General features: G+C 39.3%; 1 protein-coding gene across 1 annotated transcript in view; it reads right to left on the bottom strand.

Annotated features, from left to right (window-relative positions):
- Positions 1-4,941, bottom strand: part of LOC122987025 (myelin basic protein-like) — a 64,537-nt gene extending 59,596 nt beyond the window's left edge. Inside the window, exon 1 of the mRNA XM_044358619.1 lies at positions 4,682-4,941. The gene's annotated coding sequence lies outside the window, so the exon portion shown is untranslated. The remainder of the gene's footprint in view (positions 1-4,681) is intronic.
- Between the last annotated feature and the right edge of the window lie 8,664 nt (positions 4,942-13,605).

Below are 13,605 nucleotides of genomic sequence, written 5' to 3'. Positions count from 1 at the left end.
ATTTAAGTAATATACATTTCCGTGCAAGTAACAAAAGTTTCCCCCGGAGTTTAAATTCAGTATTTGGGTCTAATGTCCCCTTATTAACATTAAGAAGAAGAAGGGATGAATGAGTTTGTTGAGATTGACACACACACACAAACCTAAGATGATGAAACAACAAATTTTCTAATGATATATACAGTAAAGCCTTTCAATATGTTTAAACTTATATGACAGGCATTTAACCCAGAACTGTATCACTGAAAAGTGACCATTTATGAACCCATGCAGGAAATAATACTAACATGAAGACTTGCTTATAGTATGATCAGCATGTGAAAACGTATCTATTCAACAATAGCCACTGTTGCATATTTAATTTGATAAGAAGCCTCCGTGGCATAACACTGCACAACATGCTGACAAGCCCATTTCTCAGTCCACCACTAAAGCTGTAAGTGGCTGAAACACGTGGGTGTCTGTCTGCAGTTGCCTGGTGCCTTTGTTTCGCTTTAAGTTTGTCCCTGTGCACATGAGACAACAGTTCCTTTTAACCCTCCAGCTTCCCTTAGTAACTGCACTGTGTTATTCTCTACCGTGAGAGTCAATTACATAATAAATATGGAGCATGAGTGTGTGCGTGTGCGTGCGTGTGTGTGAGGGTAGGCGGGGTGGAACAGGAGGGAGTGATGATATGAGAAACAGCAATAGAGTAATAGAGTTACACGCTGCCTATCTGCTAGTGGAAGTGCTATCTATACTCTTGGCAAGAGATTTGAGGTCAGAGGTCAACATCTGTCCCTGAGGGAGGGCATCTGCTTGTACAGCGATGAGTGCACACTGCAGGAAGCCTGACATACAGCCTGTGTTAGTTTTGGTTTTCGCAAAAAATGGCTGTCATGTTTGAACAAGACCGAGGGCCAGATTTACTACAAAAATGGTGATACGCAAATGTGTGCTGCAGTCATTGCAGTCTGTTGCGATGTTGCAACAGATTCTGAGAGTGATGGAGAGCTCACACACACAGGCTCAGACTCAGCAGTGGGATATCCATGAGATTACTAAATGATTACAAAACATTTACTTTAGTTGTGGTAGTAATCTGAGACTGTCACTATTACTGTTAGTATTACTTTACAGCGTTTCAAGAGTATCTAACTTCCATTCTATTGTGACGTATTTCTGAGCAAAACAGGATAGATGGAATTTTATGGTAAATGGTACTGTTTAACATGTAAACATTACCATTTAACAAAATCTTAACTGAGGGATAAATCCCTGCATTTACATTCATCACTGCCATTATTACATCATCATTACGATGATGTGTTACCCACCCCTAGGCTGGGTAACAATGTCAGTTTAGTCTGAGCTCAACACTGTGAGTAAGTGAGGACACTTACATGTGGGAGCAAGCTAGATGAGTAGTCAGCGAGCTGAGTTTTGTCAGCTCAGGACCAGTCAGCCGTGGCCGCAGCGCAGCAGATCCACCACTGAGTGAAGCGGGGTTTGCCTGTGGGCTTCGGCTGCCTGTCTGGAACATCAGGGCTGCTGCTTTCTGTTCTCTTAACTTAAGATAATTGGTCTCAGAGTTCAGTGACTTAACCTGGTTCTTTTCTTGGACTGAAATATTGGACTACTACTATGACACTCTCCATCTCTTCCTTACTGACGCTCTCTGATGTTGTTTAGCAAGAGGATAACATGAGGTGGAGACAGGTGTGTGTGTGTGTGTGGGGGGGGGACTTTTTAAATTTCTGAGAACAGAAAAAAAAAAACTCCCCAGGGTCCAATGCTGTATATAGCTATTGCTTTGTTAAAACAAGCACGTATTTGTTTTGTTTTGCTATGCAAGGGCACCTCCCGTCACTCCCTGGGGTGTCCTTGTGATACAGCCTAGGGCATGAAGCATAAGCTCAATGCTCTTCAATGGAGATACACAACCGCTGCCACCTGGGGGTTTGCCATCTAATAATCCGAGCTACAACCTCTCGAATCGAGTCTGGAGGCAACATATTCAACCCTAACCATCTGCTGTAATCGCTATGAGGACCCGACACATTGCAGGCTGCGACGCCACTGCAGATAACAAGATATGCTGTCAGAGTAGCACCCAGAGCTGATTGGCAGCACCACGCCTTGGGCAAAAACTAACAAAACTATCATGCTGTTGCACAGGGGGTGTTCACACAGCAGGTAATGTGACTCAACCTGTCTACCAAGAACAGGCGCAGACAAGACGGGAAGTAAGAGAAGAGAGGAAGTTTGTGAGTCTTTGAGGACAGAAGTTGACTAACCACAATGCATCACCTGCAGAACACAGATGTAGTGTGGGCGTGTGTGTAGTGCATTTGCAGTCACACATTTAAGGAACAGGATGAAGAACTTAACATAGTTTGGTAACAGCAAACAGCAAATATTTCAGTTAACTGTGCAAAATTTCACTTGAGGCCAACTGGTATAAGTGCGTATAAAGACAAAGGAATGCCACGTGACGGCTGAGCAAACCTCTTGGCATTTTCTCTCCTGGCTGAGCTGAGGCAAATCCCACGGTATGAAATGCAAAGGAATGCATTCCTGCGGCCTTCCCAGTCCAGGTAGTCGCAGCCAAACAGAGCTTTCTCCTGAAACTATGTGAGGGTTAAGCTACAACTGCTGGCATCTTGCTTCGCATATGTCAATATGTTTTGTTTTTTTTCTATCTAGTTAGAAATCCTTAAGATTCCACAAAATCCATTAGGGGGACACCAGAAAGATTTCCATCACAGCAGCACCGTTGTGTTTCAAAAATGAAATCCTGTTATCTGACAATGTTGTGACTGTGACAGGGAGATATTCAGGTATCATAATATAACTGATATGATGATTTGAAAATTAGATCCCTCAGTGTTTCAACTAACATGATTTGCTTCATGTTTTGTCTTCATCAACTAAAGGAAAAGGTGAGGATTAAACCTACATGTAATTTGTATCAAACAGAGCCAGATTTCCTTGCTGAATGTTCCCTGGCTAGAGGACATTCTGGGCTGCAGGCTTTAATAAATGAGAGCAGATCAGACATAAGCAGCCACTCATGTGTGAGTACTTTATTTATAGACTGTGCATAGGAGCGCCAGTAAGTGAGCATGTCACAGTCATTACTGACAGACGTATACAGCCTAAAGCTCAGGGTCTTTTGCTGCTGTTATATCTTGGCAATTCTTACCATCACAGCGCAGTGGTAAACAGGCCAATAGAGCCTGTATGGTTTCTGTCACAGACCTTCACTGTTTTTATGTTAAGTTGGGTAACAAGTGGAGCTCGCTGCTGACCAGGCCTTGCTTAGGATGCATGGTGATGTAAGATTTAATTTCCTCCAGGCTTTACTGCGTACCAGTCCATCCACTGGCCAGGATGAAAATTTAGACCAAAGATTGTGAGAAATCACACCTTACAGTGATCCTCTACAGCTACGTGTAATGCCAGGCGCAACACCGAGCCACTGTACTGATTTTTAGGAGACAGTTTTAAAAAGAGTGCAAACACTAAACACTTGTTTTACTGCTGACCAATTATATATATGAAAAACTGTAACAGTAATGATGACTATGTGTCTCTAATACCAAGATTAAGTTAATACAGTTGTATGCGAGGTGAATTTTAAGTGCATTAACCATTCAAATGTCACTTGGCAACAGATTTTTGTCTGTAATTTATGTGGTCAAAGTCAAGAGTGTTTACTCTAAGTCCCAATATCATGCAAATCAACTAAATGTATTTGAATACTTAATACATTTTAATAAACAACATTTAACCAAAGCACTTCCAAAAGCATACTGCCCTGGAGTATGTGCGCAAATCCCCTTTAGGAATCATTCAATTTAAAGGCAAGACACGTTGGTGCATATTGACACGCCTCGTGTAACATGATTTGATGCTTAAACGAATCATTAGGACCTTCTGACAAATTCGGCATACACTCAATCTACCTACCAACCCGCACAAGTCATTTAATTTAAACTAAATGACTGCCTCCCCCCGTAATCCTTCGCGCCGCTTCAACCAAAACACACTGAGGTTTTCAGCAGGAAATAGCGTGGACCTGTTATAAATGTCTGAATTTTACTGGATTTAAACTCTGTTTGGTGTGTTTAATCTATGCCGAATTACAGAGAACTACCCAGGGTTTGACTGCAGCTCATAAATCTCATTCTTCACTGAGAGTTTCATTGGTACGAAGCAAAGAAGCGTTAAATTGCAAACAACGTCAGCTGTGATTGGTTCAACAAGACAGAAGGCAGCAGGGAGGGAGGTGGTGGTTGTAGTAGTGGGGGTGGGGGTAGGGTGGGGAGGGGGGAGACACTGTCAAAGCACATGACAAATTAGTGACACTAGTGGCCGTGCTGCTTATTAAACATTACTTAACTTACTACTTATGGTTACACCGAGTTTGGCAGACTCGTATAAGCATGAAAATTACATTCCGAGCATATTTTCCCGGCAGGTTTCGAAACGGCTGTTACGCACTGTAAACAAGTCGACGTGGATAACATATGTTTATTATCGTTACACCACGTAAACCGCAGAAGAAAAAAACAAACTACACAGACATAGTATATATAACCACCACATGTGTGTAACTGTCTTTACACTGGCTTTCTCGCCGTATGTTTGTTTGGTTTTGGTCAATTTCACCAGTTCGACTGTGCACATAACATACCCTTCTCCGGTTAGTCTGTGTCAAATGCATCCACAGCTGAGCCTTGTACTGGATGTAACCAGCTGTCAGTCTTCTCTCAGCAGTGGTCGACGGTGGTCGGCAACAACATCAACAATAACGCCTTTTTCCCCTTTATGGTTCGTCGTTGTTGTAATCACAAGTGTCTTCGAATAAAAAAAAAAGAAAAAGAAAAAAAAACGTGTCTCGGTGCTTCCTGATTTAGGTACAGTGGTGATGATGTTGTTTGTAAGGGGTGGGGCGGAATGCAGCATTAGTCCGCCAAGAAATGTGGGCTCAAAAGGCACGTTGGTGCACGCCTATGCGTGGTTAGTATGTCGCGGTTCATTGTACGGAGGGGGGGTTAAATTCACGCGCGACTATAGTGGCATATGATTTTGGAAAACGGTAGGATCTACAGTAGACATGGAAAATGACCCTAACCACTGTAGGGTTTGCTCACTCTGAGAAGATATGCTGAAGTCTATTGCCACTACCACTCTGTGGTACTTTCATTAGGCAGCTGTTCATACATTAGGCCAGTATAGGTAGGCCCATTAGTGCCTTGCTCAAGGGCACCAACAGTAGTTGTTGAGGAAGAGGGGGTTGTCTTATTGATTTATCAACCTAGTCTCACAATCTGCATACAAATAGCAGGACTTTCCACTTTCAAATTGCATGCAATTTAACACCACATTTTTCACCTTTTTGCATCTCATTAAACACTGTTAGGTTTAGGCACAAAAACCACTTGGTTAGGGTTAGGGAAAAATCCTGGTTTGGGTTCAAACAGTAAAATGCAGTAAAAATGTCTGAATATGATGCAAAAAATCTTAAAATGCCCAAAGTGACATTTAAGATGTTGGCGGTCAGGAACAGTGCTCCCCTGCTGCTTTCCTAGTAAACCAAAAATCAACTTATTAAATACAAGAAAGTGGAATTATATTGATGTCACTACCCTGGGAAGGATTGGTGTATCACTTGCATGCAAAATTTGACTTTGGCGCATGCACTGCACACAATTTGTGTGAAGTTGTGTTGTCTGTACACAGATTGAAGAGACTGGGCTGGATTTATCCAGCTGTCCCTATCATTAGTTCCAAAATGAACTACATAGAAATATTTGTCTTTAACAATGTTAAAATCTAAAAGTGGCCTACATTTCTGGTGCTCTAGCCCTTAATTAATTGGAGGTGCACTGTCAGACTCACTGTTAAAATACTGCTAACATGTTAGTGCATCAGTAATAAAAATCCAATATTATGATGATATGTCAATATTATGAGCTTTGAATACTTTAACTACATCTGTTCCTTTATTAAAGTAACATTTTGAGTGGGACACTTGAATGCAACAGTAACATCATTAATGTCATCAGTAACACCCGTGCTTTTCCCGCTATGACAAGTCAAAATGTCTGCTGCGAAAAGAGGCCTATTGCTGCTTTTATTTAAATGAAGGATCTGAATACTTCCACCACTGCACCTGCTGCAACTACAAGACCTACAAATAACCAAAAGGGGTTCAAACTCCACTCCTACCAACAGGTTCTTGTAGGTTCAAAAAGATTCTCATATCATTTCCCTTTACCAACACATTTACATGGAGCTCAGCAATATGAGATTTATAGACTACAGCACTATCTTTCAGCTGAAGTGAACACACTCACATTTTCTGCAGCATTTTGCCCTTTCTATGTTACACTTTTTATTTGTCATTTGTGTTACGTGTGCAGATATAATGTGGGAATTTAAAAAAAAAAAAAGTACTCAATGATATTGACATTATGGTATTCATCGAAGTACTATGGTGAAAATTCTTATTTATTCAATGTGTCCAATTCAGTGTTTCAAAGCAGTTTAGTTGAATGAAATTTCTATCAGTCTGATTCATGATTGATGAATGACAACATATTATTTGGACAATGTTATTATATATCTAATAATCGATCATCTTATTATTCTGATTGCTCCATTTAAAATGACCTTTTTTTCATGATGACTTAAGTTTTCTAATAAAAAACTTCATTTTAAGGACTTCCTGCTGCTTCAAAATTACATCTACTGGAATCAATAATGTCTGGTCAGAAATATTAATCCTTCCTTAACTTTTGCATCAATTAAACAAATTGTGGTTTTTTTTTCTTTTATAAATTGCATCAGCCCTGGAGTTAGGTGATAGGAAATTAAATATATATTGGCCACTGATAATATCAGCAAATATTGTAAACAAGTGCTCTCAGTAGGAATTCAATTTGTACAATAAGAGGTAGTTTGGACAACAGAGACTTAAAGATTGGATCAAGAGTTCTCTCTGCTTCTGTAGTGTTATATTTTGTCACTTCAATAAATATCCACTGGGTCTTCTTTTTCTTCTTTTTTCTTTTTCAGTATTCTTCCTGCTGATATGAACATAAATAATTTCAACACCTTCTTCCCCTCATGAATTCCATAAGAAGCTATCTCACAGTTTCTGTGAGCCATAGAATCAAATTTGCTGTTTCTGTTTTCTGATGAAAAAATACTCAGTTCTTCCAGTTCTGTTACCTTCATCCCCTCTCGCTAGAAATAAAGCACCAAAGCAAAACTGCAAAAAGCTTCCATGACTTTGAAAGTGAAGTCTGACTGAGAGCAGACCTCAGAGAGGTGACCTCAATTCCCATACAAAATAAAATGATTTATATAATAGCCTAATGGAGATCTCTGCTGGCCAAAACTCAAATCTTCCAATAGAGCAGGACAAAGTCTGTCCATTTATATGCTTTAATTAAATTTAAACAAAGATATTGTACTTTATGTTGGCCCTAAAAATACCTTGCTTTGAAAGCAGGAAATTGCAGCCATTGCGCAAGCATTGCGTTAGACTGTTTTCCATCATATACAGAAAATTACACAATAACAGACCCTGAGCAATTTATTGTAAGCCACTACAGTAGCTCTGCAGCAAATACTACCTGTATAAACTTTATGATTTTGATGTGGGAAAAGATGATCCATCTGTATGGTGCTGTAATTTCCATAATGATGCTGTTTGTGACGTTATTAGGGAAGACAAAATGCTAAATACAACTTATAATGTTGTTCTTTCCTTTATGCTTTATCCTTTATTTTTCATAATTAGACTTAGATTTAAGTTGATTTAATTTTACTTTGCTGTGATAACTTTTTAAGCTTTTATTTGTTTAGTCTGACTCACCATGATCTAAGATGTTTTATATGAGACTGTCACAAACAATGTCATAAGGACATTGTTTAGCAGTTCACCATCTTAGCTTTTAAAAAATAACATAATTTAATTAGCAGAGAGTGCAACCGAGACCAAGGGGAAAGTCAATGATTTTGTTATTTGGTTATAAACCAAAGTATTGGATGAATTAAAATTTTGACCAGACGCTGATGCTAGATGAAAAGTTACTACAATTCATCCTGTGAAGGAAATGCTATGTCAAATGATTAAAAAAACAGCTTCAGTGTCAGTTTGAGTCCTGTGATATTTTTTACAGCCATAGGTTGTCACATGACAATTGCTATAACAGTCCTTGCTTAAAGATGATTAGATTTGATGCTGTAATACAATGATGCAGTGGTGACCAGAGAAATCAAATCACCTATGATAATGTATCTAGGAGGACTGGGTCCAATTCATCCTGACTCAGAGCTGCGGATAGTGCTTGCAGCTGATGAGGTTGGGGCTTTGTGGGAGTTGGGGGGGGGTGATAGAGGTTGGGGGTAGAGAGGGTGCAGGCAGAATCAACAATCTGATTGCTTACCAGGGAGATCAGCCCAAGGCAGAGAAAATTACCCAACATCGTCAGTCATATAATAATAACCCATTAGCTTAGAGCCTGGACAGATCTGGACAGAGATACAGTAACTTGTTGTCATGGAAATAGCCAGGCCTCAGCTAAGGTAATGGGCCTAAAAAAGCATGATTTATCCATCAGTGTAACTCAGGGGAAGGGGGAGATGTTTGTCGTCTATGTATCTGTGTTGAGGGAAATGTGTGCTTAACGCTCAGCAGACATATGGGGTCATATGTCCTTCACTCAAAGCTAGAAATCATGATACCCTTAGTTATTGATTGGAGACAAAACTGCACAAGAATCAGAGGGTGTTTGTTTTCACGAGTTGCAGATAAAGACAGATGGTTAAAGGCCTAAAACGGACACATCCTTATAATGTCATGTTTTTATGTAATGCTGGATGTTCTGCTTGATCACCTGCTGGAAATAAATCCAAGTGTCTTGCTCTCATATGTATTTGTCTGGAATGTAATTCCTCATGTATACAGTGGAAAGATGGATTTCCTGCAATTCTTAACTAAAAGGTTAATTTAGATGTAGTTTGAAGATCTTATGGCTATATGTATCCAATGTGTCTTATGCTGTTTGCTGGTTTGTTTACATGAACTGAACCACAAATGGGCCTTACAGATGCCAGGAAGTAAAGGCCTGAGTAGGTGATGTTAATTAACATTCTCCAAAGCTCACTTGTGTTTATGTCTCTATCTAGCAAGGAAAGTCACCTAATAGACAAAAACTTACAACTTAACTTTAGCAATTTATATGTAATCAAGATCTATATGGGTAAACATATTGTCACTTACCATTAAGCGAAAATTCCTTAGAAAGTCTTAATTAATTTAACTTCATCATCTTCATAAATACTTCAGTGTTGTTTGGCAAATTACTGTTGGGTAACATCATTTCTGAAACTGTAAGATTAAAAGCTATACAATTACTCTCATACACACTTAGGCCTAAAACTCTTTTCTAATCAATACATTGTCCTCTGGCTTTACATTCTTGGAAATGGCTGTTTCATTACGCTTTTTAATTGCATTGGCAGCTGTTCATCTGAGTAATCGTCTTGGATCTGCAATGCTTACATCATATAGCTGGAATAATCAGGGTAAGATCATACAATACACAGCCTGTGATGCATGGAGAAAAAACAGATACTTTTGCAGAACACTGGAGATTACTAGTCTCATGTGTGCTAATACAATAATACAATTTAAAACACTGCTACATTCAGCTCTGGTAGTTATTGGTAATGTTAGCTTGGCCTAAATACATAATGCTAAAGCTTCATTTATACTCCTGAGGGGACGCGTACACGGACAGATGCAGGCACTACGGATGGGTAGTTGTTCTGTTTATACTAGTTTCTGGGGTCCGATTGGAGGACGCATTTCACACATGCGCAGTAGATCGCTGTCTACAGGAACACAGCATTGTGACCGTGCCAACTGGTGCGGACAGGTCCATGCAGACACAACAAATTGCAGGTACCCAGATGTCAGCATGGAATCTACACGTACACCCTCTGTTGACGAAATTTACATCACGTGGACCCTAGCGGACCCTCGCTAACTCTTGGACATGGAAACTATAATTTCAGCTTAACTCACTGGAGATCAGATTGTGAGTGACTGAAGAAAAATATTAATCGTACATTATTTGATATGATACGTGGGGGCAACACAATCAGCTGTAAACGCAACATTGAGACATCCCCTTATATTGGTTGCTATGATGAATGTGTTAGCAAACAGCTTTTACACATTTAGAAGACAAGGAACAACACTGGCATTCATTTGAAATTATGTTTGAGTCCACCTGGTGATAAGTCCAATACTCTTAGCCCTGATTTGTTCTCCAAAAACTCCTGAGGGAATTATCTGACTCTGTAGCTGCTGATGTTAGATTAGCAACTAGCTGATGTCAGCCAGCTAGTTGCTGATGTCGTCTGTCTGCTTTTTGGTGCTGGGCAGGTAGAGTGCAGTTGGTTTTTAAAACTTTTCCACTGAGAACAGCCGCCTACTTGCCTGGGTCCAGACCTTTGAATCCGCCCACTCCACCAAATGGAGTGTAACAAGGCAAGCTGCCTACTGCATTTAGGAACAGCTCTGATGAGAGCAGCGAGAATGAGCCAAAAGAATAAAGTTGTGTGAGCTACAAAACCAAAACAATGAGCTGAAAGACCCTAAAATGCTCTATAGTGGGGAGCTGCAGAGTTCGGTTGAAATTCTCTGTGAGTTTGTCACTACCAGTGACCCCTTTTCCATTAAGCATCGTCACATCATCCATTGTTAATCCAAAAATATTGATTATAGCAGCTTTAATTTCATAACAACGTTACACAACAATTAATGAAGGTAAGAATTTGTTCAGATGTTTCTGTGCAAAACAAACTCAGTGTAACACCAACAAGCAGCTGGGACACTGGCCAAGCGTGAAGTGGTGACAGGAAGTGTAAGATTGGTAAATTAATTGAGGCGGCGACCTCAGTATTCATGTAAGCGATTTCAGTACCTTAACCTTAAACATGAGACATCTCTCATTCTGACATCTCTCTAATACTGATATAAATTCATTCTGAATGTTCAGGATTACTGATAATGAAGGTCAAAAGGTACTTCCAACCAAAGGGCACTTAGGGGTGTTTATAAGCAGTTGCACCTTATCTCATCTCATCAACATTTGCCTAATGACCTCCAAGAAACCTGATGGATATTAAACATCGCCTGGTTACTCCTTTTTAAGTTTAATCATGTAGAAGGGGGAAAAAGCTGAGATAACATCTCAAACACAGAACAAAGCCACAACCACTGTCAGGCATGGCAAGAAATACAAATCATTCATACAAAGACTTTCATCCCACAGGGGATCTGATAGCTATGGCGGTATGGTTTGGATGTAAAGGATGTGTTATGCTGATACTCAGAATAGCCATAAAAGTTCACCCAAAAATGTAAGGATTTTACTTTTTATTTAGAAAACTAAATAAATGGATTTAGTTTCCACTGAATGCATTTCTATATGTGGTGGACATGACTCTCAAATAGAATTCAGCCTGTTTAAAGACCAATAAAGGCCAATGTAATATAATTTAGGCTAAGTCTCACACACACACACACGCGCACACACACACATTAATTCAAGGTTGCCTGAAGTTGTTCTGTGACCTCTTACTTTGTTGTCCCTACCAGTTACAGTGACAGATGAAAGTAATCAAAAGATTTTATTACTTTGAGTTTTTCTAAGCCAGAACTCTCTCAAGCCTCAATAAATGATAACAGCCTTTTAATTTCTGGCTTTATCTGATAAAGCAATACATTAATACTTAAAACTGACCTGCTTTATCTTTTTGACAGAAAATGTGCAATGCTATATGCCTGATTCAATTCAGGGTTCCGAGACAATTTGCAAAATAGCATCCTCTGCTGAAAGACACCCCGTATAAACTGCTGCTCTGATGTGCAACAAAACAGACAAAAAACAACTGTCTGTGTGGAGCTGACAGGAGGTAGATACTCCAAATGTGATTATGCATCCCCAAATGTTGGACCTGTATATGCAACTGGTGTTTCAAACCACAGAGATTAACCTGTGTGACTCTGCTAAATCAAATAGGCTGGTACAGTGTTCTCATTATTTCCACTGATGACTTCCCACTGAACACACACAGAGGGAATTAGTGTTGCAGACTGCAGCAAACAGTCATTCAGCAGGGCCTGAACACTCAAATGCACATTAAGCTATCAACAATAGATTCTCAACACAGCTGAATTTAAAAAGTAATAAAAGCATGTCTTCAATATAAAATAGCCCCATCTAGTGGAAGATATCCATTAAAAAAAATGAAATGTAAAAAAAAAAAAGAAAAAAAAGAAAAGAAAAGACAAATTAGCATTGTTTTTTGTGATTCAGTTGGACACTTTATAAAATATCTGAGATACAATAACATTTTAAAGGGGCACTGTACTGGCTTTACACATGAAGTTCAGTTTACTTGTCATGGGGAGTACTTCTCAGCCTGTGAAATCAGTTGCATAATGACTCCTGTGGCTCTGGAGTCTGGGATAATAACCCTGATTATGTCGTCAGGAGACTACAAATTTGCAACAGAAAGCCTGCGTTACAAATGCAGTTTGGGGTTTGAAAACTGAGTGTATTTACCAGGAGGGGGAAGTCAACCAAATCTACCATTTGGTTGCATTATGGGAAATCCAGCATTTTTTGAAATTGCACCATACTTGGGACTAAAAATTGTGATATCTCAGCCTATCCTGCAGTGATTTCAACCATTCTTTTTCAAATCTGTCTTTTGCAAGCCTCCCAACTTTGTGGAAGTACAATAGTAAATGGCTGGAATACCTCTTTAAGGAGAAAATGAAAGTTGTCCTGTGAAGATTTCTTATAAACAAACACGGCTTCTGTTTACATTCAGTGTCACACATCAAGACACATTCTGTGTATCCTTGAGGTCAAACGTATCAAATGCATTTCCTTCCTCATAAAACATTTATAGAGCTGATTTTGAACCTGCATTGTTTACATCCATGTTTACTTGCTAGCAGTATTCTTCTTCACTGCTTTTGCTGCTGCATTGCTGCATTTCTTGCCATGTTACCAGCTCCTGTGCAACATCGGCAGGAGTGTGTCATCCATATGCTTGTGCATGTGTGTCCTCATGACTGTGCACAAGAACAAACAAAATATTGCTCCTTAACCCTGCTACTGCTCAAAAACTCCTTTAAGTGAAATCGGGTCATCGTACCAAAGAGAAAAGGGGATAAATAATGTAGAAGTAGACACTCAACATGTCCTATATATTCAACAATAGAACATGAGTGGAAATGTTATAATCATAGAACTACAGGATCATGAGGGCATAGAATGGTGGTAGAAAATATAGCATTTACAAAAACAATAAAAATATGTATAGTATACTGTGTATACAATGTACAAAATGTCAACAGTATGTTCTATCATATTAGAATAGAATAACCTTTTATCTATTTGTTTTGTATCGGTTTTGTCGTCTGACCTTTGATTACAATTACACTGATCATTTTGAGGTTTCATCCAATCTAATCAAGTCCAAATAGATGGACGGCTGTTGTGATGTGTGTGTTCTCCA

This window comes from Thunnus albacares, chromosome 8 (genome assembly GCF_914725855.1).
Source record: "Thunnus albacares chromosome 8, fThuAlb1.1, whole genome shotgun sequence".
In the NCBI taxonomy this organism is placed as follows: Eukaryota; Metazoa; Chordata; class Actinopteri; order Scombriformes; family Scombridae; genus Thunnus; species Thunnus albacares.
This window is presented reverse-complemented; position numbering and strand designations above follow the sequence as displayed.